Source organism: Taurulus bubalis (assembly GCF_910589615.1).
Source record: "Taurulus bubalis genome assembly, chromosome: 10".
NCBI classification, from domain to species: domain Eukaryota; kingdom Metazoa; phylum Chordata; class Actinopteri; order Perciformes; family Cottidae; genus Taurulus; species Taurulus bubalis.
This window is the reverse complement of record NC_136598.1, coordinates 26,111,187-26,134,733: the sequence shown is the minus strand read 5'-3', so window position 1 is coordinate 26,134,733 and position 23,547 is coordinate 26,111,187.

Sequence of the window (23,547 nt, the reverse complement as noted above, 5' to 3'; positions counted from 1 at the left end):
TACCTGAGTTCATAACTGGTGATCAATACCTGAGTCTATAGCTGGTGATCAATACCTGAGTTCATAGCTGGTGAGAGAAGCCTCTCTTTCCTCTCCTGGAGAGGAAGGAGAGGCTTCTCCGTCGCCGTGTGTGTGTGTGTGTGTGTGTGTGTGTGTGTGTGTGTGTGTGTGTGTGTTGCTGCTCGTTAGCTAAGGCTAGCTCGTAGCTCCATGGAGAAGTGTTGACTCTTTTCTCTCTTGCTAGCTACCGTGCGGCACAGCGTGACGTGGCTAACGTTACCGAGCACCGCTGAAGGTGAACCAGAGCTACACAACAGCATAACATGCCTGTGTTTTCTGAGCTAACGCTACAGGGCAGACTGCACCAGCTGGTATAACGCTGATACGTTGCTGCTAGCTAACCCTGCTGTCGTGTTCGGGTCTAATCTGACTGATTTACAACTTTAATCAATCATAAATATTGGGTTTTACATCGGTTTGCTTTAAGACCTCATGATATCCTCCACATAGGCATTTGAACATATGACATTGCTGATCAAACAGAAAGCAGGTGTTTGTTATGGAACCGTCTCTGTCCTGCTCCATGTGCCCGTCCCCCACTGAACCACACCTTCCAGACTAAACAATGCTGATCTTCTCGCTTTCCCCCTAAATACACCGGGAACATCAAAGTGAGGGTTTCTTTCATGTCTCTCCTCATAAACACGGTACTATTGTGTGTTTATGTTGTGTTGCAGGAAACCTCCACCAGCTGAAGTTGAGGCCCTGGGCCCTGTTTCTCGTAGCCGGCTTACTGAGTTAGCGGCTAATTGTCAGGATAAGATGACGTAGGTCAGGCTTTCTCGGTTTCTCGAAGCAAGCTTAGATTAATCACCATAGCAACACATCCAAAAATGTAAACCTGCTCCCGGGCTCAGCTGTCGTCAAGAATCATATTGTTTTATTTAAGTTATCGGATATTGTTCAGCCTCCTTATTTTAATATTTTATTATTCACTTTTGCACTAACTTTGAGCTTTTTATCTTTTTTTCTTACAAATGAAGAGATTAGCTTAACTTTTAAAGTGGGTGATGGTCCGAACACACGAGCCACGGGGACGGTTCCCGACATAACCGTACTGGAGCAGATGAAGGCATGGGCTAAAAGAACTAATGCCTGTTCACACCGGACGCGACGCGAATTTGCGGCGCGACCAGTTTACATGTAAAGTCAATCCACAGACGCTGCGGCGCCAATTTGCGAATGTGCGGCGAGATAGACGCGTTGGAGGCGGCGCCAACAGAGCGTCTGACCTGGGGCGAACAAAGCGAAGGACGCGGCGCGAATTCACGTGAGTTGAATTCTCCCAACTCTGGCGGGGAAATCGCGTGACGCAAAGTTGCGGCAGCCAATCAGTGTTGAGAATCAGCGTTGAGAAGCTCCGCCCGTCACCACCGCCGTCTCCGTTCCTGAATGAAACTGCTGCTGCTGCACCTGAACCAGCGCTGACAGCGGCTTCATTGAGACGCTGTTGTGGGACTACGGATAATATTATGAACCCAGACACCATGGAGTTTGATGTTCCGACATATGTGGAGTTTACACAACAAGTATGAAGCAGAACTGGTGGTTATTTCCATGGTGGATGGCATAATCGGTATCGTTTTACGGAGATACGCGAGACGCAGTTCCTGGAGGAGTCGGTGAAATTCACCGAGCTGTGTGCGGCTACGGATGATGTCATGAACCCAAACACGAGGGCGTTTCATGTTCCCACATGTTTGGGACTTCCACAACAAGTATAAAGCAGAACTAGTGGTTATTTATTCCATGGTCGATAGCGGAAATGAAAGCTTCGTCGCTTGTCTCTCACAGAGGCGAGCGACAGAGCTAAGCCACGCCCCTTTGGTCGCGCCGCGAATTCGCGTTTGGTGCGAACGCCCTCTTTCTACTCGCGCGAGTCAACTTCCGCGGTGTGAACACGGCATGATGACGTTGACATCGGCGGCTTCACGTAAGAGCATCACAGCTGTTAACGCGCATGAAGAACAGACGCTGCAAAAGTCACTATTAACGAACGTTCAACGTCTCTCCCGCCGTCTCTGCAGGTTCGTTTCCAAGGAGGATGAGAACGGTGTCCCGTACCGGCACAGCGTGAACGGGGAGCACAAGACCGCTCTCACCTACTGGCATGTGGAGGTCAAGAAATCCGGCTCTGTTCACTTCAGCTCTGTCGCTGAGTCTTTTTTTCTCATAATTATCTCAAATTTTCGACTTTGCATCTCATAATTATGATTTTTTTTTATGTCATAATTATGACTTTCTATATCATAATTATGACTTACATGGGGATATTTTTTATTATCACAGCTACATTTTCATCTTATTCTTTTCTTTCACTAATGGCTTGGGCTTCTATACTTTCTTGTTGTAAATCAGTGTGTGATCTTTGTGTGTTTTTTGTGTGCAGGTCTTGGATACATTCCGACCGACAAAGAGCAGATCCACCTGAAAGTGAAGCTGAAGGCCTGAAGGACGAGCGACCCGAAGCCGGTTCAGCTGCATGATTGTGTTCCTCACAGATTAAAGTTGTGTCTCTGATACAAACAGTGTCATTAAATACACAAACGGTGCGGAACAGCTGACAAGGAAACAGCTGTTTTGATTTTCCGAATGTCTTTCATTACTGTTTGTGACCAGATACTTCCTCATGACGATGTATTCCTCTTACTTTGGGTGTGTAGTTACATACTAGTAGTAAACACTTGAACATGCTTTGTTTGAATATTTTAATTAAGACACAAACATTTGAATACATCTCCTTTACAGCAATAAATCTGAGTTTTTTTTAACTTCATTTTGCTGATAAAATGATCAGTTTTTACATGAAATGACCGAAGATTTATCCAAACAAGATATATTACATTTAAATTGTGTCTCTTTAAATATACAGTTGTTCACAGGGGAGTCCTGAATGGTTCATAAAGTCCATTCAAATCATAAACTATCACACAGCCCAAAATTCAAAGATAATATAAATAATATATTAGGTATAAGGGGTTTAATATAGTTTTAAAAAAGTATGAATATGTTCTGTTTGTCTCACTTTTACTCAAATGAATACGTTTAAAAGCCGACATCTATATGCTCTCAGTTAAAACAGCATGTCCAGTGTTTTAATTAAGACACTAAATAAATAATAACATACTTTCACCTTTTACCTCTAGTGCTATTTAGCCAGATAAAGGTGATTTCATTCCTCCAGGTAATTTTATTGAATTTAATTTGAGGTCAGAGGTCATTTTCTCTATTTTACATTTACCTAAATTCACCGTTTCAAATATCTTCTTTTAAACCGACACTCAATATTACCTCATATTACAATTTGCAGGAACAAAAGGCAGATTTACATAACCAGGGGGTTAAATGTGTCCGAGAGCATTGTGGCAAGACAGAATGTGTCCCTGAAAAGCTGAAGTCCGATTTTTTAAATTCTTCGTGAACCACCTTCACCTTTTGGAAACCAACCTGTTTTAGGCCCTTTCCTCAAACATGTCATCTCCAAACTAAAACTAAATCTCTGCAACCACTAGGGCTATTTGAATAATGTTGGTTATAATAAAAGGTACACATGTGAGATTGTGTTATATACATTTATTTATAAATATATAAATTAAATAGATACATGTAAAAAAAAAAAAAGTATTGTCTGTTCCTCTACTTTCCATCAAGGCTCTGAGATGAAATGGAACAGAATAATGACTTCATCCCACACATCAAGCTTCATGGGATGTTCCCCTTTAAACCAAGACTACTTAGACTGCTGAACCCAGGTAGTTTGAACCTAACCAGGTAGTTTTATTTAGCTGCTTTTATTCCTGTAACGAGCTGCCGAGTAACTCTTTATAAGATATGAAGCGAGGATATCATGCATTTAAAAAACCAACAAACAACTTCAGCTGTTTATTCCCTTGTGCTCATTTCCATTTGTAAAAAGAGAAGAAAACAATAACATCCAGGTGGAAGAGTGTTTTATTCAGAAGACATTGTTGCCCGACATCAAACAGGTTCTTCTCCTGCTTGTTCACAGTCGACTGAATCTTCACCATTTTGTAAGTCTCAGGATGATCCGGTCCCGAGCGCTGGGGATGTAACACCCGATGCCTGCAGCACATAACGGAGCCCTTTACTATGAGGGGTTTACCGGAAAGAGTTGCATCAAAAGAGACCGATTGTCAGCCGTCTGGACTCACCGACGTCCGGGCTGAAGGTTTTGCCGTCCGGCGTCTCGACCAGCAGCTGCCAGTACGTGTGGTCGTCATGGTTTCCAGCCACTCCGTTCACGCTCTCCAGGTACGCGCCGTAGTTTAGGTCCTCTGAGAAGGTGAAGCTGAAGGGCCGAAGGATGGATATATATAGATATATATATATGTGTATATATATATATATATAGAGAGAGAGAGAGAGGGAGAGAGAGAGAGATAGTAAGGAGGGAGGGAGGTGGGTAGGTAAGGAGGGAGGGAAGGAGGGAGGAAAGGAGGTAAGGATGGAGGGAGGGAGGTAGGGAGGTAGGGATGGAGGGAGGGAGGTAAGGATGGAGGGAGGTAAGGAGGTAGGGAAGTAGGGAGGTAAGGAGGGAGGTAGGTAGGGATGTAGATAGGTAAGGAGGTAGGGAGGGAGGTAGGGAGGTAAGGAGGGAGGTAGATAGGGAGGGAGGGACGTAAGGAGGGAGGTAGGTTAGGAGGTAGGTAAGGAGGGAGGTAGATAGGGAGGGAGGCAGGGATGTAAGGAGGCAGGTAGGGAGGGAGGGGGAAGGGAGGGAGGTAGGTAGGTAAGGAGGTAGGTAAGGAGGGAGGTAGAGAGGGAGGGAGGTAAGGAGGGAGGTAGGGAGGGAAGGAGGTAAGGAGGGAGGTAAGGAGGGAGGGAAGGGGGGAGGGAGGGAGGGAGGTAGGGAGGGAGGTAAGGAGGGAGGGAGGGAGGGAGGGAGGTAGGTAGGTAAGGAGGTAGGTAAGGAGGGAGGGAGGGAGGTAGGTAGTTAGGTAAGGAGGTAGGTAAGGAGGTAGGGAGGGAGGGAGGTAGTTAGGTAAGGAGGTAGGTAAGGAGGGAGGGAGGGAGGGAGATACTTTATGAATCCCGCAAGGAGACATGTTTTCTCTACAAATCAGCAATAAAATATAAAATGCACAATATATACTAAAATAATAAAAATAAATGAACTACCCAAACAGAACAAATAAAACAGTGACAGTTGAGCTCAGACGTCAGGTTTCAGTTCTCTGGTATAAAACAGGTCTTTGAACGCCCCTCACTGGAACACTCGTCCTCCTTTCACAGATTACCTTGAAGCATCTTGAAGGTTTGTTTGCCACAGTTTTCTGTCATTTTCTGCAATAATCCAAAATCCAATTGAAGAATCACATTAGTGTTTTTGGTTGAAAGCTAACTTCCTGTTATTTTATTGATTCATTGATTTATTTACATTAGAACCTACAGTTATTTTAACATTGCTGCTAAAAATAGACTTTTTCCGATACGTCACTCTGGTTGAAACGGGAATATTTCCAAATAAAGTTCACTATCATTAAAACCAAAAAAACCTGTTTGAAGTCGTGACTCGTACCTGAACTTAGCGTTGGAGGCCATGAGTCTCTTCAGAGCGCCCAGCAGGATCCCTCTGTACGCCACATGCGTGCTGAAGCTCTCAGGCTTGGTTTGTAGTAAAGTGTTCTGCACCACCACGGTAATGGGAACCGGTTCAGTCGCTGAGCGATTGCCGACAAAAAAACAACGATAAGATTTTCTGATATCCAGTAAATATCATTTCAGGATTATGGTTTCACGCCTTAGCTTACTTTGAGTCAGAGTCCCAGGAAGCAGCAGCAGCAGCAGCGCTGCAGAGAGCAGAGGAGTCCCCGTCATGGCTGAAGCTCACCGCTCTCCCACCGACGCGCTGTTTTATTCCACTCGGCGCTGTTTGCATACCGGAGCAGAGAGAACTGTGTTGATGTTAGATTGAAGAAAGCTGATAATGGTTTCCACTGAGCCAATTCAAATGTCACCTTGAGGTTATGTAATAAAACGTGTTTAACTGCACAACAAACAATGACCTTCAACAACACTGCAGGATTCTACTTGCTCCTTTTAAGGTTTGCTAACATCTCTAGCATTCCAGCATGAAGTGGTGTACAATATACAGCCTACAATGCACTGTAGGCCAACTACAGTATACAATACTACAGTAAAAGGGACAAAAATCAAAGGAGTCAACATGTCATCAATGTTCCTATTCGTCCTCCTCTTCCTCTTTCTTGCCCTCCTCCTCTTCCTCCTCGTCGCCCACCTCGCATACGCATGCTCGTCCTCTCACATTGTTTCTTCTCTCCATTCTCAGACTTTCTCCTTCCCACCTTCAACCACCTGTTTGCTCTCTAAACTGGCTTATATTGGTTGTTTTCTCCACTTATAGGGCACCCTAAAGGCACTTTATCATGTTTTCTCCACTTTCAGGGTACCCTAAAGACACTTCATCATGTTTTCTCTACTGGAAGGGCACCCTAAAGACACTTTATCATGTTTTCTCCACTTAAAGGGCACCCTAAAGACACTTTATCATGTTTTCTCCACTTAAAGGGCACCCTAAAGACACTTCATCATGTTTTCTCCACTTACAGGGTACCCTAAAGACACTTCATCATGCTTTCTCTACTGGAAGGGCACCCTAAAGGCACTTCATCATGTTTTCTCCACTTACAGGGTACCCTAAAGACACTTCATCATGTTTTCTCTACTGGAAGGGCACCCTACATACACTGTATCATGTTTTCTCCACTTAAAGGGCACCCTAAAGACACTTCATCATGTTTTCTCCACTTATAGGGTACCCTAAAGACACTTTATCATGTTTTGTCTACGGGAAGGGCACCCTAAAGGCACTTCATCATGTTTTCTCCACTTAAAGGGCACCCTAAAGACACGTCATCATGTTTTCTCCACTTACAGGGCACCCTAAAGACACTTCATCATGTTTTCTCTACGGGAAGGGCACCCTAAAGGCACTTTATCATGTTATCTCCACTTACAAGGTACCCTAAAGACACTTCACTATGTTTTCTCCACTTACAGGGCACCCTAAAGGCACTTTATCATGTTTTCTCCACTTACAGGGTACCCTAAAGACACTTCATCATGTTTTCTCTACTGGAAGGGCACCCTAAAGACACTTTATCATATTTTCTCCACTTAAAGGGCACCCTAAAGACACTTTATCATGTTTTCTCCACTTAAAGGGCACCCTAAATACACTTCATCATGTTTTCTCTACTGGAAGGGCACCCTAAAGACACTGTATCATGTTTTCTCCACTTAAAGGGCACCCTAAAGACACTTCATCATGTTTTCTCCACTTACAGGGTACCCTAAAGACACTTCATCATGTTTTCTCTACTGGAAGGGCACCCTAAAGGCACTTTATCATGTTTTCTCCACTTAAAGGGCACCTTAAAGACACTTTATCATGTTTTCTCCACTTAAAGGGCACCCTAAAGACACTTTATCATGTTTTCTCCGCTAACAGGGCACCCTAAAGGCACTTTATCATGTTTTCTCCACTTAAAGGGCACCCTAAAGACACTTCATCATGTTTTCTCCACTTACAGGGTACCCTAAAGACACTTCATCATGCTTTCTCTACTGGAAGGGCACCCTAAAGGCACTTCATCATGTTTTCTCCACTTACAGGGTACCCTAAAGACACTTCATCATGTTTTCTCAACTGGAAGGGCACCCTACATACACTGTATCATGTTTTCTCCACTTAAAGGGCACCCTAAAGACACTTCATCATGTTTTCTCCACTTGTAGGGTACCCTAAAGACACTTTATCATGTTTTCTCTACGGGAAGGGCACCCTAAAGGCACTTCATCATGTTTTCTCCACTTAAAGGGCACCCTAAAGACACGTCATCATGTTTTCTCCACTTACAGGGCACCCTAAAGACACTTCATCATGTTTTCTCTACGGGAAGGGCACCCTAAAGGCACTTTATCATGTTATCTCCACTTACAAGGTACCCTAAAGACACTTCACTATGTTTTCTCCACTTACAGGGCACCCTAAAGGCACTTTATCATATTTTATCCACTTAAAGGGCACCCTAAAGACACTTTATCATGTTTTCTCCACTTAAAGGGCACCCTAAAGACACTTCATCATGTTTTCTCTACTGGAAGGGCACCCTAAAGACACTGTATCATGTTTTCTCCACTTAAAGGGCACCCTAAAGACACTTCATCATGTTTTCTCCACTTACAGGGTACCCTAAAGACACTTCATCACGTTTTCTCTACTGGAAGGGCACCCTAAAGGCACTTTATCATGTTTTCTCCACTTAAAGGGCACCCTAAAGACACTTTATCATGTTTTCTCCACTTAAAGGGCACCCTAAAGACACTTTATCATGTTTTCTCCGCTAACAGGGCACCCTAAAGACACTTCATCGTGTTTTCTCCACTTACAGGGTACCCTAAAGACACTTCATCATGTTTTCTCCACTTACAGGGTACCCTAAAGACACTTCATCATGTTTTCTCTACTGGAAGGGCACCCTAAAGGCACTTTATCATGTTTTCTCCACTTACAGGGCACCCTAAAGACACTTTATCCTGTGTTCTCCACTGGAAAGGCACCCCAATGACACTTCATCATGCTTTCTATTTGTTACAGTAACAATACTGACTGCTCAATCGATTTTGACTGGTTGCAGGTTCATATCAACAAAGAACAAAATTATACACCCTAAAGGCACTTTATCATGTTTTCTCCACTTAAAGGGCACCCTAAAGGGCACTTTATCATGTTTTCGCTACTGGAGGGCACCCTAAAGGCACTTTATCATGTTTTCTCTACTGGAGGGCACCCTAAAGGCACTTTATCATGTTTTCTCTACTGGATGGCACCCTAAAGGCACTTTATCATGTTTTCTCTACTGGAGGGCACCCTAAAGGCACTTTATCATGTTTTCTCTACTGGAGGGCACCCTAAAGGCACTTTATCATGTTTTCTCTACTGGATGGCACCCTTAAAGGCACTTCATCATGTTTTCTCCACTGGAGGTTCACTCAAAAGGCACTTTATCATGTTTTCTCCACTTAAGGGGCACCCTAAAGGGCACTTCATCATGTTTTCTCCACTAACCCAAACCCAAACCCCAGTAGCAGACGGATTTGTAAATGCCTCATTCAGTTTCGTCTGAAATGTTCTCTAAACTATCTAACATACAAGCTACTCTATTGAAGATGATCTGTGTGTGTTTCTGTTTAATGTCCCAGTTGCTTGTTGTCTTTGTGAAAGTGAGGCAAGGTGCTGGTGATAAATGGTTTGATTACCCGGACGATCAAATTACATTCATATCGGTGGAATAAGATCCATATAGAAAGAGAATCAGCCCCATCAATAAAATCACACTTTGCTCTCTTGCGGCTAACCCTTTGATAGTCCACCACTCTTGTCTTGTTAGTGCGCTACCTTGCCACCAGAGGTCGCTGTCGACCTCCAGGACGTTTCAATATAACCGGAGGGAATCTAAAAGACTTTCTTTTCTTCAGACGCTCATAAAGCAATGTGTATCACTGCACTGCTCTGCAAAGCACAACACTATCACATGTAATACTCTATTATGTTGTTGAGCACCAACCACAATGTGTCTAATGTCAATGTACAGCAGAAGGAAATAAGAAAGTTTGAATACCTGAACCTTCGCCTGCCTGTTCATTTATGAACGTTATTAAAGCAACCTTTAGAACCTACAAGAGGGACTCATGAGTCATGTGATACGACTACATCACCCATCATGCATCAGTCGGAAGGGTTGTATCGTGTGTGTGTGTGTGTGTGTGTGTGTGTGTGTGTGTGTGTGTGTGTGTGTGTGTGTGTGTGTGTGACAGCAGCCAGGTGTCATTCTCCTCAAACGTATTATTTTAGGAGACAAATTACAGACTAATCACGTTCAAGGCTTGATGGTAATTTAGCAGTTGTGGAAAGTATCTGTTCCTTAAAAAGTACTAATACCACACTGTTATAATTGAAAGTCCTGGAACAAAAATGCTACTTGTGGAGAAACAATAGATTGATACAATAAGAACAGACAAATATAACAGTAAGTTAATTTATTTATAATGTAATATATTCAAGCAATATATTCAAGTAAGCTGGCTCATACGGGCTCAACATTTCCTCCACATGCAGTATTTTGGGGGCCAGACGTGCTGTTAGCATCTCTTGTGTTAGCTCTCTGTTAGCATCTCTTATGTTAGCTCTCTGTTAGCATCTCTTATGTTAGCTCTCTGCTAGCATTTCTTGTGTTAGCTTTCTGTTAGCATCTCTTGTGTTAGCTCTCTGTTAGCAACTCTTGTGTTAGCTCTCTGTTAGCATCTCTTGTGTTAGCTTCATGGTAGCATCTCTTGTGCTAGCTTTATGTTAGCATCTCTTGTGTTAGCTTTATGTTAGCATCTCTTGTGTTAGCTCTCTTTTAGCATCTCTTGTGCTAGCTTTCTGTTAGCATCTCTCGTATTAACGGGTCGGTTTTGACCCATGTCTTAAATCAGCTGTAAAATACACTAAAAACAATTATCTATCATCCAATGTGTTTCTCATCTTTTGGTTACCTTGTTATCTTCCTTATGCATGAACATATTGTTATGTTTTAATATTTTTGGTGTGGGCCTCTGGGCCTTTTCTTTGTCAGGATACCTTGATTCCAATTAAAGAAATGGTAAAATGAACCTCAAGAGAATCATATAAATGAATAAAAGATTGTTCTGTTACCTGACTATTACTGAGGGGTAGTAGAACACATCTCTTGAATACATTTGTTTTATTTATTTTTTCATTTTAATATTATTAACTATAGTAACATCTATGGTGATACGGGTCAATTTTGACCCATGTATATTTACTTCAAGAAAAAGGCTAAAAAGTACTTTTTTTTCCCGCAATGTAACTTTAATACAAACACAAAATGAAAAGCAGAACAAGTCATAACACAAGACATAGATTCTCAAGGTCAAACAAACAACAACCAATCAAGCAAATCTTATTTTTAAAACGGGGTCAAAACCGACCCTAACAACACAAAGGTCATCATTTCAACCAGAGCGTTTTATAATTTAGTGAGACTTTTTTGTCTTGTTTTATTTTGTTGAAATAGAGGTTCCTGACAAAGTCAAAAGGCATTGATACAATAAACACATTTTATGTGGTTCTTTCATGCATTTAAAACCTAAAACACGAGAGGAAGGTTAACCAACGGAGAGACACTAGAAATGGGGTGATGGGAAGTCGTCTGTTGGAGGTGAGAGGGTGAATTTTGGTTGATGCCAGACAGGAAGGAGTTACAGTCGTCAAGTCCTGAGGGGATAAAATTACTTTTTTTTGCATTTCAAGGAAGCCAGACTGGACTATATTTGAAGTATATTTGAAGCGTATTTACGGGGTAAAAAGTCTGACACAAACTTCTTACCCCGTAAATAGACTTTTTTTCTGCAACTGGTTTACATCCCCATTCAACATAAAGACCCCATCCCTGTGAGCAACCAGTCTGCATCATCCCAGTTTGACACCAGATGTGCTCACGGGAGAATTCCTCCCCTCCGGCAGGTGAGTGAGAGACGGATGAGAGACAGAGACAATGGTGTCAATGTGCTCGTTGCATGTTGTCCTCCGGTCTGAACACGTCGAGGCCCCGCTGAGCGCATGGATTCCGGTCTCTGAGGGTTGCCGGCCCGGTTGACGGGTCGCGGCTTGTTGCCTCGTCCGTCACGTGTTCAGAGCGAGAGGAATTCAACGGCAACTTCCACAGGATGTGTGCAGAGCAGCCGGGACACAAGGACACACAACACGGGAACGCGGGAGGTGGCTTCCCATTACAACTAAAGGAATACAAGTCACGCAGAGGGGTTTTCCAGAGCTTTCAACCACGTCATGGTCTTCCTCGGCAAACGTGTCATACTTACGCCAATCAAACAAAATCTGCTGGAGAAGAATATGAGATGTAATTAAAAACTACGGAAATTAATAGTAATTAGTACTATATTTAAGATTTATTTTTTAATTTATTCATCCATCCATCTATTTATTCATCTTTTTATTTATTTACCTATTTACTTTAGTGAAGGAATGAATTTTCAGGGATGAATTTTCACTGACATTTTCAAATTGCCATTACACCGATTTGACTCAAATATTTTCACCAATGTGTAACTCTAATTAGTAATTATTTTAAAATAGGTATGTTATAATAATAACAAGCTGCATATTTTTGGGTAATTTTCAAAAGTTCACCTTAAGGTATCTTCATTTGAGTTAACATTATTTAACTTTTGCACACTCTTGAGCAAAGGGAACTGGTGGGGAAAAAGCCAACAGGCTGCAGAGTTCCCAGGTCATAGAAAATGTATCTTACATAATAAACCCGTCAAGATGAAGATTATAATGACAGAAATCCACATTTCTACGAAGCCATCCCTCCCTCCTTCTTCCTCCTCCCGCAAACCAACAACCATGTGACCGGCACTACAGTAGTCCTCCTCCTCCTCCTCCCTCCTCCTCCACCCCCTCCCTCCTCCTCCTCCTCCTCCTCCTCCTCCTCCTCCTCCACCCCCTCCCTCCTCCTCCTCCTCCCCGCTGTGCCCTGCTCGGCTCCGGCGTGCAGCGCTGCTGTAGATGCGGCAGACTGGAGCAGAGCCCGTCTGATGTGAACGCTGCAGCCGGGAGGAGGACACCGACACCCCGACACTTTCCTCCGCAGCGTCACGGTGAGCTCTTCATCCCTCCTCTTCTTTTTATCTTGCTCCTCGAATTGTCTTTATCAGTCTCACTTTCTTTTTAAAACATCTCATATGACTCATCTGTGCCTGTGGGTGCGTGTGTCACCGTGCACGCGGTCCGTGCCCGCGCACTCGTTTCATCCGCCGGCTCCTTTAAATGTAGCGGAACAAGTAGCTAATTGTTACAATGTATCAAAGTCACTCAAAGAGGAATAAAACTAGATGAAAAAATGTGTTTTACCATCGTGTTTAATTCAATTTAAAAACTTTAAATAATACTTAATATGTACTTACTTAAATACATTAAGTTTCCCTATATTTAAAAAGAAGAACTTTTATTTCGGCTAACGTTAACAGAGATGCTTTAACATATTTGTTCTTAGAGGCTAACATTTTAACTCCAAAAAAGCAAAAAAGTCCACCGTTTTAAGCTCCGTGGCGACTTTCTCTTTGCACTTTTTGTACAGCTCCGGTATGGCAGTCTGACTGAAATGTGTACGGGGGTATCCTGTACCGTATCTTTGTATCTTTGGCTATGAACTCGGTTATTGCCCGAGTGATTTCCCCGCGTCGTTGTGAATTACGTTCATATGGATTGACGCTTTCAAACATTTCGGTCAGTGATCCCTGTCTTGAGGTATTTGGCTTGTCTGGCGCACTGGTGCTCTGCATCTTGGCCACACATCTGTCATACGCTGATTTGTGGTGTTTTTTTAAGTGCTGGAACAAGTTAGTAGTGTTACCCCGTGAAGTAGCAGCAGGATGCTCTGCACGTCACCGGACGCTGCGCAGCATCTTCTTGTTTGAAACCAGAACAGCACGTCGGTGGTGTGGAACCACCGACGTGCTGTTCCTCTTCCAGACTAAAGTCTCAGCTGTGTCAGTGTCTGACTGTCCCGTGGAGCCAGAGGACATTGCGCAACAGGTTAACGGGCCGCATGAAAAGTTGATGCAGCCGAGTTCTCCGCTCTTTCGCTCTCGTCACGTGATGACGTTGTAATCGCGCACGTTGCGGTTAGAAAATCTCGTTTTATCATATCGCGATATTATCGCAAATGCAATTAATCGTTCAGCCCTACTTTGAACGTCCTTTTACCAGATAGTCAGCATCTTAGAGTTCTTATCAGCTGGTTTGAACTTGAGTACCTTCAACCCCTATGTTATCAGTTTTTCCAGTCTTACTTTTAGTTAGTCATTATCTGAACATACACATTATTAAACCCATGTTCAATCAATGAATGTATATTAAAATACAGCATATACATATTTTCCCATTACAGTGTGTTTTAACATCGTGTTTAATTTGTGGTATAAAGCCACGCACTTTAAATAATACATAATGCATTAATTCATAAATAAAGAGTGAGTTTGTGAAGTTGTGTTATTTCGGCTAACGTTAACAGAGATGCTTCAAGTCATCATTACCGTTAACCGTAAATTCAGATGGTTATAAGTATTGCGTATAACATTACCTTATAGAGGCAGTTGGTGAAGTTCTGTTGCTTTATTGAAAAAATAATTGGTCAAAAAATATCTGAATTGAGTTATTTTTGGCTAACGTTAACAGAAATGTTTTAACAGCTTTGTTCTTGGAGTTTAGCATCTGGATTCAGCTATTTTTTAAATATTAAATCCAGTTAAACAGTAAACGTCCCATAAAGAGTAAAATAAACATTGTGTTTAATTAGTGGTATTAAGCCACAAACTTTAAATATAACCGTTAGTTTAAAATGAAGGTTTTTTTAAGCTAATGTTAGGCTACATCATCATAACCGTTAACCGTTACTTCAGTTGGTTATTAGCTGTTATTTGCAATGCAATGGTGTATAATATTACCTCATAGAGAGAGTTTGTGAAATCAGGTTTAGCTTTATTTTAAAAAATATGTATCAAAAATATTTGAATTTAGTTATTTTGGCTCACATTAACTTAGATGTTTCTGTATATTTGAATTCCTCCCTTTTTTTAATACAAAATTCAGAATCTGTTTATTTAAATTAAGAATGAAAGAAAACAATACCTACAACCCTGCATGATCTCTGGCGTTGGTAGTTTAGTCCTTCTCTTTGCGTTTCTCTTTACTGCTGATAAAATAAAAACTGAGATAAACAGGTTTGAATGCTAACGGATAGACTTTGTGAGGGAAATGTGCAAACACTCATTGCAGAAACGTTGAAGTTCAAATCCTGAAACACTTGAAGTGACAGTTGAAATACAAACACTGGAAGAAGTGGAAGTGTCCATTTAAGTGCAAGTACTGAATGAAGTTTGAAGTATCAGTTGAAATAAAAGCACGGAAAAGGTCAAAGATTCGTTGGAAGTGCAGGTGACACGTTGAGCTGAAAGCGTCGGGTGAAGTCCTGAAACAAAGTCGTGCCATTCCAAGTCTTTGAACTTGATATGATATCATATAAGTGCTGCAAAATGAGTCTTAAAACCAGGAAATGAGTCAGCATTTTTCTCTGGTCTCGAAGTCTATATCTTTTTTTTTTTAATGGGTTTTTGGTTAGATGCCAAAATCAAGGTGTTTAGCTAACGCAAGAGATTTTAACGTTTGATCCATGAGATAAAACACGTCAGTAAATGCGTTGCTGTGGAAATTAGAAGCTTTTACAAGTTGCTAACAAAACGTCATCACACCAACAATGAAGCTGAGTGAAGTCATGTGACAGAAAAAAAGAAAAATATTGTCTTTTTGTCGAGGGAACTAGCGCAACGCTAACCTCCGGGTGTCGGCCGATAGAAAAACACGTCTACCCTGCAGTACTTAAGGCCTCGAGTGAATTTGGCACAAACGTCCACTTGCACTTTGAGTAATAGGTTGTAGGTTGAGGGCAATAGTACGACATGATATCGTAACATGAGTCTACATTTCGACTTTGTGGTGTGCCATAAGTGTCGTCCTTCTCTGGTTTTACAGACTGCATTACAGTAAAGTGATGTCATTTTTTTTCTTCTTAAAATTCTGGATTTTCAACCACAATATCGATATATATATACACACCGTGTGTGCCCACAGTGTTGTCATTTTGCAGCATTATGTCGTCGCAAACAACACAAACAACAAACAAACAAACAATTCCACGTCCTTGAGCGTGAAACCAACGGGTCGCATTTCGTGACTATTTGCTGAACTGCCACGCGAACGTGTTGAATATCGATATCGAGGAGTTTGGTCAAAAATATCGGGCTATTTTAATGGGCCATAACTCTAGAATTCACATGTTAATTATGACAATTTCACACAAATGTCTCATAGGATCGATTGATTTTGATGATGACATTTTCTAGCTTACGATCACCAGTAAACTGCCTTTTTAAGGCTGAAGGAAAACTGATTAATATCCGAAGCATCAGCTGCCATTCGCCTCGTAACAACCTCGTAGTTGAGTTACTTTAGTTACTACTACATTACTACTGTACATTACTAGCTGTACATTACTTACTATACATTACTAACTGTACATTACTACTGTACATTACTTACTGTACATTACTACTGTACATTGCTAACTGTACATTACTACTGTACAATACTTACTGTACATTACTAACTGTACATTACTTACTGTACATTGCTTACTGTACATTACTAACTGTACATTACTAACTGTACATTACTTGCTGTACATTACTACTGTACATTATTTACTGTACATTACTAACTGTACATTACTACTGTACATTACTAGCTTTTAATTATGAACTGTACATTTCTAACTGTACATTATTTACTGTACATTACTACTGTACATTACTAGCTTTTCATTACTTACTGTACATTACTTACTGTACATTACTACTGTACATTACTAACTTTTCATTATGAACTGTACATTACTAACTGTACATTATTTACTGTACATTACTGCTGTATATTACTAGCTTTTTCATTATGAACTGTACATTACTTACTGTACATTACTACTGTACATTACTAACTTTTCATTATGAACTGTACATTACTTACTGTACATTACTACTGTATATTATTTACTGTACATTACTAACTGTACATTACTACTGTACATTACTAGCTTTTAATTATGAACTGTACATTACTAACTGTACATTACTACTGTACATTGCTACTGTACATTACTAGCTTTTAATTATGAACTGTACATTACTAACTGTACATTATTTACTGTACATTACTACTGTACATTACTAGCTTTTCATTATGAACTGTACATTACTTACTGTACATTACTACTGTACATTACTACTGTACATTACTAGCTTTTCATTATGAACTGTACATTACTTACTGTACATTACTACTGTACATTACTAGCTTTTCATTATGAACTGTACATTACTACTGTACATTACTAACTGTACATTATTAACTGTACATTACTAACTGTACATTACTACAGTACATTACTAATTGTACATTACAGAAGACCACCCTCCCCCTCTCATGAGTAAGAAGTGCTGCTGTAGCTTATGGAGCTCTTACGAGGAATGTATGTGAGCCCGTAAGGACTTTTTTATTCTTTTTCCCATCAAAGCCTCTTCGGTGAATTAGCTCTTATTCTTACAAAGTCATGGGAGACCGGCATTATTAACCCACTTTCCTGGGTCTTAACATCCTGACATTCAGCCCTCTCATGTTACGTAAGAACAGCAGTATTACTAGAAAGCTGCTGCACAATTATTGCAGTGCATACAGTACTTAGACGAGCATAATTATAGGCACCTTCAACCTCCACAGAACATTCTCATTTATGACAACATTTGTGAGTGTAAAATAGAAAGCATGCATATCAACTATATACTGAATATAGTATCTGTGATGTAATACTTTATTGGCATCTGATGGGGGAAATTCAAACAGGAGGAGAGATTACAAAATGTGATTATTTTTTCCTGCATAGAGGAATTTTTGACAACCACCATGGAAACACGACTGGCAATTCAAATATTTTCCAAAAAACCTCCGGACTCTGGCGGAATTCAATCAAATTTAGTTGTCTTTTTTTTTATTGTATTTCATATTTGGTAGAAAGAAATGTCTTTAATGTCAACATGTAACCAAAGGTTGGCTCAGAGGTAAACGCGTAAAAAGCCCAAACGCTGGGGGTTAAAGGCTGTAAACACAACCTTATAAAACCTATAGATTAGACCAGTTTTTATGAGTTAATTCCAGTTAAACCCGTCCGTTGGCACGATTCCTCCCCATCGCTTTGATGTCTCCATTCAGCCGCTTGTACCGACCACTTTATTTAACTGTAATGGGCTTTTAATCCAGCCGTAGTCGGAGCATCAGGTTTTAAGAAAAGTCAGATGGACGTCACAAGCGGCACAGCAGATAATCTGAAGCGGTAGGATCTCGGGTCAGCGAGTTCCTCTCTCTGGACCTTCCCTCTCGCCGAGAGCGGCGCCGTTCCATCCAGGTGGACTCGTGACATGTTGGCGTATGTTTTGTCCTTCTCAGGACCGTTTGACACCCAGAAAAAAAGAAAGTATTTTCTTTGGCTTTCCCTCTCCGGGTTGTCAGTGCAATGCGTCTGCATTGGAGGTATGAGGTATGATTCCCATACATTAGCCGGGCTCGGTGCTTGGTAGTGTACCTGAGTCTGCAGATTTGCTTCCCAAGCCGGTAAACTCCAGTTCCCTCCTGCTCCGAGCAGATCAAGGGCACAAAAAAGAAAGTTGGTTTTAATCCCCAAAGGGATTAAGAACCCCATGAGTGATTAAATGAGACTTCTGTCTCAAAGAAAAAGGACAAATTACTGTACCACCTCAGACTTTGGAACCGCTGCTACAGACGTATCTCTCTTTCGATGATCGGTAATCACCTCGCGGTCACCGGGCGGAGTGCATACTTCTGCTGCTTAGAGTCCTGCGGGACAATGAGCCGGATTCTGTCTGACGTTGATCACACCAAGATATCTGTTCCCAGGAATCGCATATACGTTTCCACCGAAGCCGGACTCATGATGGACCCCGTCTCCAACCAAACTACGTTCCCATACACACACACACACATTCTTTCTCCTGGATTACGGGGTCGCAGTTTTTTAATCGTTGGAAATTGCAACGAGGTGCAATAAAAATGCAACAAAATGACCGGGATATGTTAAAGCAACAGAATTAAGAAACACATTTATAAAAGGTCAAAAAGCCAGGAGTAATACGTTTCCCTCCAAACTAACAACAAATCTTCATGCTGACAATACATTTTACTACATTTACTTGCACACTCAATTTCCAGTATTATTACGAGTATGATAATATTCTCCAAAAATTACGGGTCACGGAAACAGCATATTACTGTACTTTGGATATTCCAATTATGGTCTTATTATAAATGTGGCATTTTCTGATTAAGACATGTGATATAGAGAGATGGATAGATAGATGGATGGACGGATGGACAGACAGATGGATGGATGGATGGACAGATAAATGATGATGGATGGACAGACAGATAGATGATGGATGGATGGATGAACAGATAGATGGATGGATGGACAGATAGATGGATGGACAGATGGATGGATGGATGGACAGATAGATGGATGGACAAATAGATGGATGGACAGATAGATGGATGGATGGATGGATGGACAGATAGATGGATGGACAGATAGATGATGGATGGATGGACAGATAGATGATGGACAGATGGATGGATGGATGGACAGATAGATGGATGGACAAATAGATGGATGGACAGATAGATAGATGGATGGATGGATGGATGGACAGATAGATGGATGGACAGATGGATGGATGGATGGACAGATAGATGGATGGACAAATAGATGGATGGACAGATAGATGGACAGATAGATGGATGGACAAATAGATGGATGGACAGATAGATGGATGGGTGGATGAACAAATAGATGATGGATGGATGGATGGACAGACAGATAGATGGATGGACAGATAGATGATGGACAGACAGATAGATGGATGGACAGATAGATGATGGATAGATGGACAGATAGATGGATGGATGGATGGATGGATGGACGAATAGATGATGGATGGATGGACAGACAGATAGATGGATGGACAGATAGATGATGGACAGACAGATAGATGGATGGACAGATAGATGATGGACAGATGGATGGATGGATACTTTGACACAACAAACATTGAGAGACACTATCAAAGTGTTTTACTTATATTCCTGAACTAATACGTTTCTTAAAGGTATACAACTGTTCATAATAATAATAATAATACTTTTTTGTATAGTGCTTTCCAAGGTACTTTAGGGACTTAACATGGTAAAAACAAAAAATTAAGCAAAAACAAGAGAGATGACATCATAACAGTAAGACACAAAAACAAACATAACTAACATCACGGGTTAAAAGCAGACATGTCAGAGAGCCACATTCCAATTGAGACGCTTTTTAATTTTTTTGCATCAAAGCACTTTCTGAGGGGAAAACGGCCATCTTGCCTACGAGGAGGTGGGACGTGAACCCTGGTCTCTGCCGATTCGTCGCTTTTTTTAGACCGTGTTTTTCAAACTCGCCAACGTCAACGTGCTAAATGTGCAGTCGCTGACAGGAAGTCAACTTGGACCGGAATGGAAATTAAGAGGTCTATACGGACGCGGAAAAAAATAGCAGCAGCAGCAGGTCTCTGGATCGTTACTCATACGAGACGTGTTTGATTTGCTCACATGTGAGAGGCCTGACAAATGGTGTTGAGCTGCTATAGGGTTTCGACACCCACACACACACACACTCACACACACACACACACACACTCAGCCACGGAGCCATGCTGTTACTCACCGCTGTCTCTGTATCGTCAGCACTCTGTCTCTTCTGTCTAGAAGCTTTATCTGTGAGCGGCTCAGGAACACAACAGTTGGTGAAGAAGGAAATAAACTGCCAGTTGCTCTGTGAAACTGGATACCAGTGTCACCAGTGGGTACCAGTGAGTACCAGTGTCACCAGTGTCACCAGTGGGTACCAGTGGGTACCAGTGTCACCAGTGGGTACCAGTGAGTACCAGTGTCACCAGTGGGTACCAGTGAGTACCAGTGTCACCAGTGGGTACCAGTGGATACCAGTGTCACCAGTGGATACCAGTGTCACCAGTGTCACCAGTGTCACCAGTGGGTACCAGTGGATACCAGTGTCACCAGTGGGTACCAGTGGATACCAGTGTCACCAGTGGGTACCAGTGGATACCAGTGGGTACCAGTGTCACCAGGTAAAAGCTAGTGTATTGTGCGCTTTTATTTTAAAGTAATGTTATCAGAACAATATAACAGGCACTCTGGAGCAACAGCAAGTTTACAACAGTATATAAATCTAAAATATATGCTAGGGAAGAAAAAAAGATGTATATATATATTTTTTTTTTTAATGCTTCTATATGACTGGTCATTCAATTAAATATTGTATTTATTTTCAGATGTTATAGACTATTTTATTCTAATGTAAAACAGCTTAATATCATGAAGGAAGAAACATTTGTCTTTTATCAGGGAACAACATAAACAGTCTGTTCAGTAGTAAGGGTCCCTGTGAGGGACAAGCCCCTCCTTCTTTTGTCATGTTCAGTAGTAAGGGTCCCTGTGAGGGACAAGCCCCTCCTTCTTTTGTCATGTTCAGTAATAAGGGTCCCTGTGAGGGACAAGCCCCTCCTTCTTTTGTCATGTTCAGTAGTAAGGGTCCCTGTGAGGGACAAGCCCCTCCTTCTTTTGTCATGTTCAGTAGTAAGGGTCCCTGTGAGGGACAAGCCCCTCCTTCTTTTGTCATGTTCAGTAGTAAGGGTCCCTGTGAGGGACAAGCGGCTCGCGGCAGCATCCGCTGCTCGCTGAGAACAGAAACTACAGAACAAAACGTGCTTCAGTCTGTTGGCAACAAGCCGGTCTGTGAGGCTGCGGAAATGCGCGCGCACATACGTAAATCGCCTTCAAAGTAAAAGCAGTGCCGTTGTTTTGCATTTATGGTGAGCAGCAGGATGAAAACTGTGTGTTGCGAAGTGCACGTTACAAAGTGTGTGTTACAAAGTGTGCGTTACAAAGTGTGTGCGTTGCAAAGTGTGTGCGTTGCAAAGTGTGTGTTACAAAGTGTGCGTTGCAAAGTGTGTGCGTTGCAAAGTGTGCGTTACAAAGTGTGCGTTGCAAAGTGTGTGTTACAAAGTGTGTGTTACAAAGTGTGCGTTGCAAAGTGTGCGTTACAAAGTGTGCGTTACAAAGTGTGCGTTACAAAGTGTGTGTTACAAAGTGTGTGTTACAAAGTGTGTGCGTTGCAAAGTGTGCGTTGCAAAGTGTGTGTTACAAAGTGTGTGTTACAAAGTGTGAGTGTTGCAAAGTGTGCGTTACAAAGTGTGCGTTGCAAAGTGTGCGTTACAAAGTGTGCGTTGCAAAGTGTGTGTTACAAAGTGTTTGTTACAAAGTGTGTGCATTGCAAAGTGTGCGTTGCAAAGTGTGCGTTACAAAGTGTGTGTTACAAAGTGTGTGCGTTGCAAAGTGTGCGTTACAAAGTGTGCATTGCAAAGTGTGCGTTACAAAGTGTGCGTTACAAAGTGTGCGTTACAAAGTGTGCATTGCAAAGTGTGCGTTACAAAGTGTGCATTGCAAAGTGTGCGTTACAAAGTGTGCCTTACAAAGTGTGTGTTACAAAGTGTGCCTTACAAAGTGTGTGTTACAAAGTGTGCGTTACAAAGTGTGCCTTACAAAGTGTGTGTTACAAAGTGTGTGTTACAAAGTGTGCCTTACAAAGTGTGTGTTACAAAGTGAGTGTTACAAAGTGTGCCTTACAAAGTGTGTGTTACAAAGTGTGTGTTACAAAGTGTGCCTTACAAAGTGTGCCTTACAAAGTGTGCGTTACAAAGTGTGCATTGCAAAGTGTGCGTTACAAAGTGTGCGTTACAAAGTGTGTGTTACAAAGTGTGCATTGCAAAGTGTGCGTTACAAAGTGTGTGTTACAAAGTGTGCGTTACAAAGTGTGTGTTACAAAGTGTGCGTTACAAAGTGTGTGTTACAAAGTGTGCATTGCAAAGTGTGCGTTACAACGTGTGCGTTACAACGTGTGCGTTACAAAGTGTGCGTTACAAAGTGTGTGTTACAAAGTGTGCGTTACAAAGTGTGCGTTACAAAGTGTGCGTTACAAAGTGTGCGTTACAAAGTGTGCGTTACAAAGTGCTCTATGACTACATTCACTTACTTTCTCATTCTGAACATTTCATACTTACTTCACCCTCAGCTCTCTTCAGCCTTTGGGAACACTTTTTTTTCCACTTTCTCTCTGCAGCGTCATGAACTGTCTCCACATGTCTAATGTTTCATAATGTAATGCCAAAGGTATTCTGGGGTTTAATGTATACCAGCTTTCATGGCCAGGCCCATTCTTGTCTAGAAGCTGAACAACATAATGCGAGAAAAGTTCTGTATATGTGTGTGTGTGTGTGTGTGTGTGTGTGTGTGTGTGTGTGTGTGTGTGTGTGTGTGTGTGTGTGTGTGTGTGTGTGTGTGTGAGACAACACTGGATTCTCTAGCAGTGAAAATGGAGCCTTGCATTGTAGTTAAGCTGAACTTCTTCGTAATACAAAAAAATGACTTATAAAAGAAACATTCCTTTATAATTGTGTGTAACAACCCTAATATTCACCAGTTGCTCCTTATTGCATTGATTTTATTTATTTATTGGCTTCAGAAGGTCTAACTTTTAACAGATAAGTGTTTCATCGCATCCCTCATTATATCTGAAAGTGTTGGAGCAGCTCTCTGTTTCCAATCGATCAATTAATTGA